The sequence below is a fragment of the Adiantum capillus-veneris genome, chromosome 18 (assembly GCF_014529385.1).
Source record: "Adiantum capillus-veneris isolate H3 chromosome 18, ASM1452938v2, whole genome shotgun sequence".
NCBI lineage: Eukaryota > Viridiplantae > Streptophyta > Polypodiopsida > Polypodiales > Pteridaceae > Adiantum > Adiantum capillus-veneris.
Window position 1 is genome coordinate 137,767,173 of NC_140948.1, and position 15,696 is coordinate 137,782,868.

Below are 15,696 nucleotides of genomic sequence, written 5' to 3' on the forward strand. Positions count from 1 at the left end.
TCATTCATCAGTTTGAGCATGTGTGGGCAATGCTCCAAAACCTGTATAAACCTTGTGGCAGCTCTATATTGCAAGAGTCAAGCTAACCTAAAGCTTCTTTTAAATCATAGAGGGATTCTATTTTGAATATTATACTTAAAATTTTGGCATTCCATGAACACTGAAAAGGTAATTGACAAAATAACATCTCGGAATGAATTGCAATGAGACTCCAATAAGCATTGTAAAAATAAGCACGAAGCTTACTTTACTCGGAGATAGCCATGGAGAAAATTGTTCTAGGAGTAAACATATCTCATGATAGGGAAGAAGGAACATCTCACAGAGCTCAAGGATTTCCATCATGTGTGTCCACCTTGTCAATTCCCTAACAGCTATGTCTCTTCTAGTTTCATAAGATATATAAGGATCAACTATCTCAATTTTTTCTTTGATGTTTGGAGAAAACTCATGCATCATGAGCATGTAAACGAATACCATAAAATTCCCCCTAGCTATATATGCTCAAAGATTGGATCAAAGATGCAGAAAGGAATACTTTGCAAGCCTCATACCTGCCAAAAACGTTGGATCATTGATTCTAAGCCTCCATGTTTGAAGATGCTGAAGTTGTTAGCTTCAAGGGATACATAGTCCTCCCTCTAGAAAGGGTCATCATCCTAAAATCGGAGACCAAGAAACATTTTGGATCTAATCCTCCCAGTAGTGAGGCAACACTATTATAGGACACTTGGATAGCGCGGTCCATACCAAGGGGCCAAGGCAGGCCCAAAAATGCCATGGCATTCGCATGCACCTTGGTGCAATCCTCAGTGTGAATTTGTAGGTATAGCACTTGGTATAACCGCCCCTATAATCCTCGGTGTATCCCTTTCTAAAACCTTTAGTAGTGCCTCCTAATAAACCACGGTATAAGCCTTGGTATAACCCAAGCCTCTCTGTAGACCACAAAATGCATAGAGTCGCACCAAGGGTTATATCGAGGACCATAACAAGACATTTTTTCGGACAGAGAGGAGAGCTTTCCAAGCTGCACTTGCATTTGCAACTATATGGAGGAAATCTTGCTCTCTGCCTAGAGAAAATGAGCACTCCCAATGATGGAAAGCTCCACTTAGAGGTATATTTGTATGGCCAACACTGCAAGGGAAGCACGCAATAAACTTCCAATAAATGATGACATGAATATTGTCACACCGTCGCATGCCAATCCTGCCGAGACCTCATGGCAATCAGCCAAGGCCTCCTCAAAATGATTGGATAAGCTCCAAACTTTGTAGGCATAATATGAATGTCCATAATGGCTCTCTGCCCCAACACATTCATCTCCAAGTCATAAATCACTCCCAAACATTTGACTCTACTACTATTTGCCATCCTCACACTAAAAAGAGACTTACCAGTGAGCTCCAGCCCTAACAAATGCATAGTCTCTTCAGTCATGACACACACCTAGGCTCCACCATCCATATAGGCTTTACCTACTCTCCTTCCAAGTACCCAAGCATCCACAACAGGTAGCACATCAGTGACTTTATGAAGTTGCACAACATGTGCTTCTGGTCTCTTCACCTTGACTTGTTTTGGAGTCGCAAGCCTCTACCAATGTCTTCTCATACTTGAATTTAAATGTAAAAGCTGGCCATATGATCCGCTTTCTTCTTCTTCTTCTTTAGATCTTCTAAGAGATTATAAGCAAACTACCCTTCTCCTAGCTATGAAAGTCCTCCATGGTGAATTTCCCTCTTCTCCTCCTTGACTTAGCTTCACCTTGCTTGCTTGACTCCGTTGTTTCCATGGGTGCTTTCCCTTTTTCCATGTCCTTTATAGACTTGGCCCTTGATTTTTCTTCCTTGCGAGCATCTTCATTGCCAGACATTTGTGCCCTTTTCCTTTTGTATGCCATCACATCAGCCTCATCCTTCTCATCAACTTCTTCTACAGCCTCCAAGATCCCAACAGCAAACTATGGTGGTGTTTGGGCTTGATTCTGGCCTTGTTGTTGCACCTGTGTTTGACCTTGAGGTGTTTTTATATTTGCATTACCTTCATTCACATTGTTTCTTTGTCTTTGAGCTATAGGATACATACCACCTGGTTCTCTTCTTGGCAAGGGACATTGGGGAGAATAGTGACCCTTTTCTCCACAATTATAACATTGCGCATTTTCATTACGTGGCGTTGGGGCACACTCTCCTTGAGGACACTTCACCTGCTATTGAATAGCTTGCATAGCTATATTAACATTCCCAATCTATTCCATCAACTTTTTATGCTCTTGATGAAGAGTTTCCTGGTTTTTAGAAGGGTCTACTACTTTTGGAGCTTCCACATGAGGCTCTCAATCTTGATGCATGTCCATAGGCATAGGTTTCACCAGCTCTCCAAAGGGCAAATGAGCTCCACCGTGATGGAAATGAATTTCTCTCTCTTTGCTTACCATTTCCTGCTTCCTTACCTTCTTTCTCCATTGCTCTTTAGCTATTTTCACAACCTCATTGTATGTCCCTAGATCCTTGAGCTCCACCTTGTCTCTAATGCTCTTATACGGGAGGCACACAAACCTTTCCTTCTTCAAGAAGTCCAGGGGTATTTGATTCTCTTCAAGACCCCTTAGAATCCTTCTCCAGCAAGCTTCAAACCTATCAACTTCTTCATTGATGTCCTGGTCTTCTCCTTGTTGCAATTTACTTCTTTTTCCACAACCCCTCTGGATCATCAGTCTTCTCAAATTTACCTCTTAGTGTTTCACAAAGTCGGGCCCAATTACCTGTTTGCGCTTCATCAAGCGTATCTTCATACCAAATATCGCTTCACTCTCCAATAACAAGCTCACAAGGCGGATTTAAAACCCGTCATCATCCCTGTTACTCTTAAGAGCGGTCAATTCGATGCGTCATATGAATTTATCCACATCCTCGCTCTTACCTCCGTTAAAAACTTCAAAATTTTTACCAACCTAGGTCTCGAGTCAATCTCCAAGTGGTATCCAACCTATAGATATCTTAAGCAAAGCCGCTTCTTGGTCCTTAGTGGGGGCACCAAAAAAGATGAGAGGAGAAAACTGGGAGAGCTTTCACTGCCTCTATAGTATGTTTCACCTCACACACCTCGAGAGGAACACACACACACAGAAAGAAAAAACTTGCGACAATATCCCTAGAAAATCCCAAAAAAAAACCTCTCTAGCTCATGACCACTTTGCTATCTTCCAAAGCTGACACCACAAACGTGTAGCTCATCTCGAGTAAATCTCCGTAGAGCTCTCATATGCAAAAAAACAGACACCGGATGAGAGAGATATGGCCTTTGGAAGTTTACATGGTTTTTAAAAAGCTTGAAAAACAAGCTCTCTGGAAAAATATTCCCCTCTGTAGAGAATTGCAGCTATTTAAGGGGGGTCTCATTCCACTTGTATTCAAATCCTCTTCCTCAACCGTCACCTCTTTTTGACTTGTACATTTTTATTGGGTAGTTTATGCTTTCTAAATTGGGAAGAAGGGGAGGCTGTGTCAGTGGCTTCAAGGACTCAAAGAGGGCCTCAAAAAAGTTTGGCCGAGACTAATCCCAAGAGGGCACGCGCAAGACCGAGCAGTGTGAACACAAAGGTGCGTGAGAGGGAGCCCAAGAGCCCACGAGCCCAAATCCAAGAGGCCAAGAGAGCTCACTCTCCCACTTGATACAACAAAGAGAAGTCCTCCTTTCCATAAATAATGGTCTTTGAACTTAAGCTCAAAAAATATTTTTTCAAAAAAAATCGATCTCTTATAAGATTGGAGATTTTCTTCAAAATTTTGAAAGGACACTTTTATGTCCTATTAAATTTACCAACTTAGTGTTAAGGCATGTTGGTATGAAAGGTTGTGTTAGTAGGACCAATATCTGTCACTATCAATTTGATATTTTAGTCCTCATATAGCATGAAATTGTGATCAATGCACGGTCGGTCTAGTGTGAATTGTAATGATTCATAGCTTTTAGATAGTTTTTAAAAAAACTAGAGATTTAAATAATATTTGAGAAACGCTCTATAATATCATGAAATTATAAAGTTGAAGCTCTCTTATCTTACCGTCAAGGTCGGGGGTCGGAGGGCAGTAGATCTGCGCCGTTCATCTACTGTCAGTTCTGAGTTGGAATAATAGCTTGCACGCGACAGATGACCACCACGTCAGCACTGGGAATGCAAGGCACACTCATTGAATCAGGTGATGGCAAGTCAACAGGTGGAATGGCCTGCGCCGCTGGCACCTCAGCTCTTGGAATGCATGCGTGAGTCTCCAATCAACACGCACCAACTCACCAGTTGGAAAGGCCTTTGCTGCTGCAAAATCAGCGTTCCAAATATCCCCCTGCAATAGCCAGAGCACACTCTCGCACATTACTGGTTTCTGAAGTCCGCGATGAGTTGTGCTCGACCAATGATTGCCTAGCTCCCTTCCCAATGATTGGCCCTCCTCCCCCCCGACCTTGACGGCCGAGAATGGTCATGTCGTGACCATTCCCTGCAATGCTTGCTCTCCCATGGCTCCCGCCCTCTGCCGGTCGCCAAGGGGTCACAAGCATTACAGGGAATGGTCACCAGAGGACCATTCCCTACCCCATATTCGGCTTTGTAAGTAAGAACACACACTAAGATTAATTTTACAAACCAATTAATGGTAGATGCTACATATCATCGTAATTCGATAATAATTATTTTAAATGCTTACTTTTGCAGTACTTCTGCCTTATGATAAAGGCTTTCTTTTGTAGTTCCCTCTGAATAACATATCAATACTATTTATCAATTTAATAACGGGTAACGAGAAGTTTTTCAAACTCTTACTTCTGCGGTTCTTCCTTAAGATAGAGGCTTCCTTTTGCAATTGCCTTTAATTAACATAATATTGATCAATTTAACAACAGTGGAGAACAAATAAAATGTAGCTAAGTACATGCGGGTCTTTCTTAACACATTGTTGTAGAGTTATACTTTATGTATCACTTAGAAAACCATGTTGATATAGGTCCCACTATTGTCTATCTATTGGTTAGCCAAGATTTCCAAACCAAAAATTTGCATTGATCCAATTCCTTGTGCTATTTATGTAGTTAGCTAAGATTGCTTATAGATTAGCAAAGAGCTAGCCTTGCATGGATAAAATTTCTTGTGATTGCAGTATTGATGATAATCTCTGCATTTTGCAAGGCTTTTCAGGAGTTCCAGGAGGGCATCTGTTGAGATTCCACTTTATAAAGTGGAGTGGACCGATAGTTGAATCCATTTGGCGCTTTTCTAATTAATTAATTGCAACCAGACGACATTGACTCTATTTTCATAGAACTTTGGACTATTTTTTTGCAGATTTTAGGGGTTTCTTTCCACCTTCCTTTACTCTCTGGAAAAATTTTCTATATCTAAATGGCACAAATGTATGCTGAGACACTTTTCCCACACATTGGTACTAGGTCTTCCTTTTGAGACATTTCTTCTAGTCACTCTACATGGTACCCACATAGACGCTAGCTTGAGAAAAATCAGGGCATGATGCCTAAGCCACACCTACATAATTTGGATAACATTGTAGGGCAAGATCTTGGAAATGTAATAACCAGTAACTCAATGTTGTGGAAATTTCCATTTGTGTAAGATAAAAATTGTGGAATGGTTTTAATTTCATACAAAAAAATTTGATTTCTTGATACGAAAAACACTGAATGTCAACCATACGTTTGGATTCTAGAAACTACAGGTATAATGCGATGTGCCTTTAACCAGTTAATAAAAGTATTTTGAGTTTCCTCAAAACAAAATGCATATGAACCGTACATCGACGAGAGCAATGTATAAGAGGACCTTTATTGCTTGAATAAAAACCTAGGTTTAGTGTAATTCCACCTACAAATTTTGAAATTTACATCTAAATTTTATATTGAAAGGTGAGGAAACCTACAAAATTTTGTAAAAATTAGTGTAATTTGGTGTAAAAACCTTCAAATTTTGTCAATTTACCTCTGTTGTTTCACATATGTAACATATGTAGTTTTGCCAAGTTTTTGGAAAAAAGTTTTTTTCGAGCACTGCATTTGACCGCTAGGTCATCATTCTTGCTAGGAGGAACCTTTGCGGGCATAACTTTTTCAAGTAATGTGTAGTTTAAATATCCTCAAATTAAAAGTGGTCATAATTTGAAAGAAAGAAATCCCTATGCTTAACCCTCATGAACACTCTTATTTACATGCAATCCACCGTAAGTACACTTTCATTTAAACCTTGATATGGACTTCTTAAAGCTCCTTGAAATTCGTTTCGAATATTCCACTAAGGTAGGGAAGGAGTAGCTTCGGTTCAATTCAAATCTAAACAGAACATTTCTTGGTTTGAATTGGGTGGAAGTTGATGTCTAATTAAGAGATGTTGTGAGGAGCTAACCATGAAAAGGAAAAAAATGGTAGATTAGTTCACATTTTAAATGTGAAAGAGGGTTAATCTTACTCTTTTTTCTTCTCAAATTCACTCTTATAGAGGCCTTATTAGTGATTTTGGAAGCATAAACAATGTTGATAATCGATGACAAATCTAGAGATATAAGCAGAGAGTACCCCTAATTCAAAGAATTGTTGTTTAAGATCACGCAGTAGAGATCATGAGAACATATTCTTATTACTTAGTCATATGGCCACCTTCATTTCACCGGGTTTTGATCTCTCTCTCTCTCTCTCACTCTCTCTCTCTCTCTCTCTCTCTCTCGTATTATTATATGTACACGCAGCAAGCCGCGCTTCTCCTTCCCCCCCTTGCAGCCTGCTGCTGCAGTGCACCATGCTCGAGAACAGCTTCTCCCCCCCTGTGTGTGTGTGTGTGTGTGTGTGTGCGCGCGCGTGTTTACGGTAACCATCTTCATCACAAGCAGAGCCTGCGCCCTGCAGCGTTGCGCTCTAGGGCAGCAATAACCGTTTGCGCAAGTCCCCAAATATAGCAGTAGAGTCTTACACAAGATAGTTTGTAGTCTCACCTCTCTCTCTCTCTCTCTCTCTCTCTCTCTCTCTCTCTCTCTCTCTCCCCACACACACACACACACACACACAAGAGAGATAGTACGCATGCTAATGATATGGTTGGTGCAATCATACTAGTTATGAAGACATACTAGTTATAGGTAGGAGCTGGAGATGAACAACGGGTACTTTTTGCATGGAGGGGCACAACTCATGCGAGCAACGTCTTGGAGCAGCAGCAGCAGCAGACGTAGGCTGCAGGAGCACTATGGTTCCCTCATTTCGGATCGACAGCTGCAGCAGCAGCAGCTATATTAGCAGCTACTACGTCCACGATCGATAACAACAATAATAATATCAACACGCCCAGCCAGCAGCAGCTGCAGCCTCATTCGGCATGGACGACGACGACGACCACGACGGTGCAGCAGCCCGCGGACAGCTTCTATGACCACTCCTCTCTTCTGAAGTGCGCCCGCTGCAATTTTAATAGCCAAGGTGCTCTTCCTCACTCATCATATTCCCTCAATTTTATCTCTCCCTTTGCCTACTCCGTTACCTCTTATAGCCCCCCCTCGTCACTATATGGCACGGCTCTAGGTCAGAGGGGATCTAGGGCCCAAATTTGGGGCGCGAGGCAGCTTCAATCTCCGCTGTCGGATCACAAAGCGAACTAGGGGTGAACTAACCGTGAACTAGGGGCGGGTAAGCTAGGAGTGGGTGAACTAGGGGCGCTTAAACTAGGGTATGATCATGTGCCATGCCAACATGGATAGCGACGCGCGCTAGCGTGGTGGTAGGACATTCGTGTGGCAACTGAGGCATCCCAGGTTCAACCCACACCCCGCGAGACAGGTGAACTAGGGGGGTGAACTAGGAGTGAACTTGGAACGCCATTTTTGCCCCGAGTTCACCCCCAGTTCACTTTGTGATTCGACGGCCGAGATTAAAGCCGCCTCGCGCCCCCAAATTTGGGCCCTAGATCCCCCCTGGCTAGAGCCGTGTCATATAGTGACGAGGATAGCCCCCCCCCCCCCCCCCCCCCCAAAACACACACACACACACAAAGACAAAAAACACACACACAAACAAGCCTACACAGTACTACTACTACTACTACACACTTTGGCTACTTCCTTAACACACTTGAACAGTCTTCTCTTTCTCCCCCTTAGATGCACAACAAATGGCTTTTACGACTACCTCGTTCTCCCCCATAGGTCCAATTACTAATTTTGGCCCCCTTACTTGACTAATTGTGCTAGCTTTACCTCACATATATGATGTTATTGGCCCTTTTACATGAAATTGTCCTACCTGTTACTCAAGTTTGCAACATCAGCTATAACAATATAGACTACATTCCTTATGCATCAGCCCCTGAGCCTCCCTCTATATGGAGCAATACGGTTTGCATGGAGTGCCCTACTAGCATGGTCCCGTTAGACGTGGGAGTATTGTCTCATTCTGTTGCCTCTTTGGTCTGAGACTCTCTCTCTCTCTCTCTCTCTCTCTCTCTCTCTCTCTCTCACACACACACACACACACACACACACACACACACACACACACACGGGTGCACATACACATGAGATTGCTCCTACGACATTGAAAGGATTGTTCTTAAGACAGTAAAAACTCTCCGCTCCTGTGTTTGTGTGTGTGTATATTGCGCGTGCTCGCGCGTGCACACGTGTGTGTGTGTGTGTGTGCGTGTGTGAGAGAGAGAGAGAGGAAAATGGCCTAGCTGCTTTTCTCAGCGTGGTAGAGTATTGGCTAGGCGATTTTTGAATTCAAGACTCGTCAAATACATTAATTTGGTCTATTCTAAATGTTTACGCAACGTTAAAAGCAAATTTGCTTGATCTCTTCTTGAAAAGAGTATAATTTGCTGGCCGGGGCTGCAATATATATATGTGTGTGTGTGTGTGTGTGTGTGTGTGTGCGCGCGCGTGTGTCAAATATTCAAGCTAGTCACCCAACATAATTAGTGACTACAATTAGTTGGCATACGTTACAATTATTTGTAGAAAATTCCTTGTTCCTCTTCTGCACGACTCCAAAATTCCCACTACGCAGTTGTGCTTCATATTCTCGCTTCAGAGCGTGATGCTAATTAATTGATGCTATCTTAACAAATTAGAGAAGTTCTAGACTTCTTCTCGCATGGGAAAAAGGCAACTTTCTCATGTTTTTTCATTCTATGTTTAACATCATGAGCTTAATTCCCCTCAGGAGGCACCACATACCTAGCTAGTTGTAGTAGGGGGCAGTGGACCATCGACCGCCCAACGGGGGGCCAGCGATCCCCTACCCCCAATTGCATCTAGCTAGGTATATTGTAGGGCCTCCCTAGCAGAAGCTCATAATGTTTTACTAAGTCACACTGTAGAAATTATTATGGAAATTGGTCCGAAACTTCTTGTGTATATACTATAATAGGCCAAGAGTACGGGTATGTTCTCACCTCGTTCACACATTGTTTACTAAGAAGGGCTAATTCTCAATGGATTAAAATAGTGACTTGTGCATACTAATTACAAAGGCTTATTTATACCCGTCAAGGTCAGGAGGAGAGAGGTAGTAGATATGTGCCCTCATCCCTTATGTATTCCTCGCTATAATATGCCTGCAGCCTCACCCATAGTTGGATCTGCACCAGCTCAACGTGTGGAATGTCACAGACCCAGTGCGTAGTCTGCAATACAACCATTGTACTCCACATCAGGAGCTGGAATCCGTGAAGCACGCTGCAGGCCGATCATCGTTCTTGAGGTTAGCAGCTAGAATATTGCAATCACTACAAGAGGTCACGTAGAATTCGGCGCAGGTACCGACGAAATAGCGCTATATTTTAAACTAAAAAGCGTTGAAATAAGGCTCGGAAGAGATGCCGGTATCATAGTGTCGGTATAACTATCGGTGTGGCAGGCGTCGAAATAGGCCTATAAACAAGTGTCGGAATAATCAACGGAATAAGCACCGGTATTAATATATTAAATTCCGATGCCTATTCCGTGATCCCTACCGACGGTCATACCATAACATGTACCGATGACCAAAACCTGTAAATTTTTTTTGGGCAGAGAGGGCTGGGAACTAATGCTGCATGTACTGCAACAAAATAAAACATCCCTCTCTGCCCAAAGGAAGAGCGCACAAGCAACCGCACTCCACCTACAAGCTGACGCTAAAGAGCGAGTGTATGGAAATTAGCAAAATTGTAAGAATAACATAATTTGTTAACATGATTAAAACATGAGTTGAAAACTATAAAACCATAAACATAACCTATGTGCCATACCATAACCATTACCATTACCATAACTTGCTTGCTATACCATAACCATCATACGATTGCTATACCATCATAGAAAAACCATAACCTTGCACAACCATAACCATAACCATAACCATAACCATAGCACGATTGCTATACCATCATAGCAAAACCATAACCATCACCTGAACCAAAACCATAACCATAACCTTGCACAACCATAACCATAACCATAACCATAAACCATGAACATAAGTTGACTGTCAAACCTTAACCATACCATAAACATAACCATAAACCATAAACATAAGTACTACAAAACTTTACATATGCAAGAGGTCACTGAGTGAGAAGCCCTCATGGTAATGCCTCCCAATCGACTTCCTCTCCCTCCTCCTGCAACTGGGTCAAAAGGGCCACAAGTCCATGTTTGTACCCATACTTCTCCTCTTGGCGTGTTGGAAGGCGCTTCACGGCAACTTATTACAAAATTATGGTTTAATCATTAGATAAATCTTCAAATAACATATATACTATCAATAATTTAAAGCATATGTATAATATTTACAAACTCATATCAAAGCGTATCATAGCCTCCACTCCCAAGATGTGACGCTCTAGCAGACTCCAAACGTGCTCTGGTTGCATCTCTCTGCTGCTGAAATCTATTGAAATTGTCTCGTGTCTCTCGTGCAATCCCAATCCACTCCTCTGCGTCCAACCATGCCGGCTTGGGATCGCCACCGTTGAATCTGTCTCTGGCCTCTGACCGACGGTGTGACATTGTGGATCTCGCCAAGCTCAAAATCCAGGAGTTTGAGACCTGGTCGTACCCCTCTGCCGGCCTGTACTCTCTCTGAATGGCGTCGACAATGTAATTCTTTCTCTCAAGATCGAGATTTTCCCAAAGCTCCATCACAGTATGACCAAACTGAATCGTACAGAGCTGTCAAATCCTCTATCGCATTTCCTTTCCCATCCTATCTGCCACAACAACCCCATCCTTGCTCCTGTACACCTTGCTAGGATCATGCTCGTGTGATCCCCAAGGTGTACGTGGTGTGTCCATCGGTGAACTATCTACTGAATAGAGTGGTGGGCGCTCTCTTGGTGGTGTGGATGCATTGGTAGGACCGCTACCGCAGCAACCACCACCTCCAGAACGACGGCAATGTCGTCTCGAGGATGAACCACCCGTCGATGTAGAGGGCGCACGAGTCCTAGGCGTAGGGGGCACACTAGACTGAGGTGTGGGGCCGCTCGGTGTAGGGACCACACTAGTCCCGGGTGTAGGGTCGGCCGTAGTAGGTCTACAGGTACCTGCATCTGCATCCCAAAGGTGCTGTGCCATGGCGATCTGCTCAGGTGTGAAATGAGACAAAAACGAGCCCATCTGCTCGGGTGACATGCTGGCTAAAGTGACTGGAAAACTAAAACTAGGAGAGTAGGGCTCATCGTCATCGGCCATGGGTAATCATACACAAACAAAACCCACAAAATATGTTAGTTTACGTAAGAAATACTTAATCAATACAAACAACAAATCAATGGAACTGTTACACAAATGAAACAAATCAATGAAATTGCTACATAAATGACCAAAATCTAAAGTGTATTATAAACTAATAAAAAGAGCCATGCAAAAGGTTTCCTAGCAAAAGTCATTAGTTAATCTCTCATCCTCTATGAGATCTGATGCACCAACGATGTCTATCTCAATCTGTACTTCTGCATCTTTGTCATCAAACTCTACTTCTTCGTCGCTCTTCGCATCAGCTTCAGTATTTGACACCTCATCTCTAGGTTCAGACAATTGCTCAATGCTAACATTCACCTCAAAATCTAAACTTAAAGTTGGAGTCGGTCCTGCGCTTTGTTCATGAATCACCTCTTCGAGCTCAACATCCAATCCTTCACACACTTGCTTGCTACATGGAGCAACTTAAACGACATAGAGCCAGCAGGGTTTAGACAGATCATTCTCATCATTTTTTGTCCATAGTGGATCGTGTATGAACATAACTTGTTCACAATGCTGCGGAAGTACGAATGTATCCCGCACATCTGTCCACACCCGCCTAGAGTTCACTTGAATCAATTCACTCTTGTCTTTGCGCACAGTTGCATTAGGGGTGCTGGTAATAACTTTGAACCACTTGACATCAAAGATAAACATATCAAACTTTCTAAAGCTAATCTTCAAGATGTCTTGGATGTAGCCAAAGTTTTCAAGCTGGCCAGTCTCTGTATTCTCATCCCTAGCACTACTCCTACTTTCTTGGACAAAGCTTGCCCTAACACCACTATCGAAAGTGACCCTTTGTTCGTCGATCCGTTGCACTCTGAAGTGCTTCCCATGCGACCACAAAGCTCCATATTTGTGATACTGTAGCCACAAAATTGAAACAGATTAAAAGTTATTAAAGCAAACTAATTTTCATGTATAGCTTGAAAAGGAAGTTGTGAAATGTACATGCCAGCTGCAACCCCTTGACATCTCCTCTTCCTCTTTAGTAATCAACAGTCCACTCCTCTTTTCCTTTGAGAGTGTCACATCTCACCACCGCCCAGTTGGAAATTCAGGCAATTTCTGAAGATGGTTTGAAAAAGGAAGGTTTCTAGTTGCACGGTTGCGCTTGAATTGAAGGCGATCTGTCAAACGTTAATGCTTTTCCCCTTCCTACCTCTCTAGCCACTTTTGCATGATGTCTAAGTTGAGAAGGCAAAATCTCATAACCTTTTCTCGCATTGTGATGTCCATATTCCTAACGATGCCTTGTCCCTGCGGCTTGTCCCCTATCACCTTGACGTTGACCTCAGTAGTCCACATTCGGGGCATCTCTGGATCAATTGAGACAAAAAATTCATTGATGAGGACAAGAGACTCTTGTACAAGGCATCATTTGGCCAGGCTACCCTCGGGGCGAGCCCTTTGACGAACAAACCCCTTTAAAGTCTTCATAAATATCTCCAAGAAGAACATCCACCTGCTATGGACCACCCCAGCAACTGCAACTTCATCGACCACATGCACAAGTACATGCATTTGGATGGTAAGAATATTCGTTGGAAAGTACTTCTCCACCATGCACACTGCTTCAATAGCATTTAAGTGTGTTGCATCGATGTTGTCTTCTCTTATCTCTTTTGAATTGATCCAGCGTACCAAATCACCGATTTTGTAGATTGTTCTTCTAATGTCATCTTCAAACAACCCTTTATGGAAATTGGTAAGATGAACTATAAAAATTTGTGCCAACTGTGGGACTTAAGACCACTGAGATTGTCATATCTCGTAAATGCCGTTTTCAAACATCGCATGCACCCTGTGGGAGTTTTGAATGAAGATATAGTTTTCTCTATTTCTATTCTACGTGACTCAGAACCCATGGACCTTTTGGTATAGACCACTTTCCATTGGGTTTAAGTCGAGGCCACATCTCTGGCATTTAACCCACAGCCTGTAGGTCATCTCTTTGGGCCTTTCTCTCCCTTTTTCCAGTGATGGTCTTCCAGATGATCTCCCCCATATTCTTGAAGATGTGCATTGGGTCGAGCAAATGATTAATCAGCAGGTCACTCCAATACGGGAGATCATGGAAAATAGAAAGTCTTTTCATTCCAGGTGGCATCCAATCTCCCCTCTCCAGCCACATGTTTTTTCCAATCACTCGCTTTCAGTGGATGCATATCATGTTTGCATATGTTTGGTCCACGTAGCTCATGTCCTTCAGGAAAAAAACTACCATGCTCCTCGTAAACTATCTTGCTCAAATGCTCAAAGTGGTGGAAGCCAAGTCGAGGACCACATTTTGGACATGCATGATTGCCCGAGTAATTCAAGCCTGAAACATCACATATTAATATTTAAAAGCGTTGACATAGCCATGAATCACATGCGTGTGAGGGTTTTAAAGGCATTTACCTGAGCACTCACCGAACCCTGGCCAATCATGCATGGTCCACATGAGAATGCCTTGCACATGTACATTTCGTCGTCTGATTGGTTGGGACATATCAATCACATCGATTCCTATCCACAAGATTTGGAGCTCTTCTATAAGTGGTGCCAGATAGACATCCATGTTCTTTGCTTTGTACTTTCGTGGGATGATCAATGACAACAACAGATGGCCCTTCTTGATAGCGAGCCATCGTGGAAGACTATAATTAACTAGAGAAATACTCCACATGCTCCATAACGAGCTCCGTAATCCGAATGGGTTTATTTCATCCATTGCCAGACCAAAGTGGATACATCAAGGCTCGTTCTTAAATATAGGCCAACTTTTCTCTATGTGCTTCCATGCATGAGAGTCCGTAGGTACCCGCATAACATCATTTGTCAATCTAGTATTTGAGTGCCATGTCATCAAAGAGGTTATGGACTTGCACCTGAACATGCTCTTTATTCTTGGAATGATAGGAAAGTGTCGAAGGACCTTTGCTGGGATAAATTTTCCTTGTGTGTCCTCCCTATACCTGTTTGATCCACAATTGGGACATTGTTCTAGGTTTGCATACTCATTGCAAAAAAGTATACAATCATTAGGACATGCATGTATTTTCTAATAATCCAAGCCCAAATTAGAAAGAAGCTTTTTAGCGGCTGGACGGGTAGGGGCATGTGATTCCCTTCTGACAAGATTTGCTCATTCAGCAACCTAACGTTACTTGAACAAGTCAGCCCTTTGATCACTTTATATGAACTGTAATTTGCACTTTACCATGCTTAGGATAAATATGTTTACCTGAAAAGCTCTGTGACTGAGGCGTCGGACCAACCGTAGATAGACTGCAAATTAAGCATTGCCAATGCGGTTCGGAGAACTGAGATTTTTGCACTAGTGTAGAGCGGCATGCGTGCAAGATTTTGCATCATCTCGCCCTTCTCATCGTTGCTATCATGCCGTCGATATAAACGGGTTGGTCCACAGTACTGCGTTCAATGTTGTCACCTTCTATTGTTGGAATCCATGTCAAAGAACGCGTCCAACATTTGCTCCATCTCTACTTCTTGAAATGCCGCTTCAGGTATTGGTTGGGAGGACTCAGTCGATGGCTACTCGTTTGAAAATCGTTTTCTCTGGGATGAAGTTGGAGCAATATCTACTTGCGGACTTTGACCCTTAATCTCTAGACCATGAGATCGATAACGCAGGTCTTGTACTTGCTCTATTGAAAAGAGACCGTGATTGTGTATGTGTTGGTCACCGATTTTTTGTTTTCGAAAGATCTGATGCTTGCAATGCACACAAGGACACGCCATCCTATCGTCCATACTTTTTCTACCAATGATGCAACAAATAATTAAAACACTCTAGTTGTTATAACTACAAGCTTTAACAACCTCACATTCTCTAGCCAGGCCCGATCCCCGCACACCTCGATCTAGAGGTGCACGGAGATTAGGACCATAGGATAATAATCTTGTC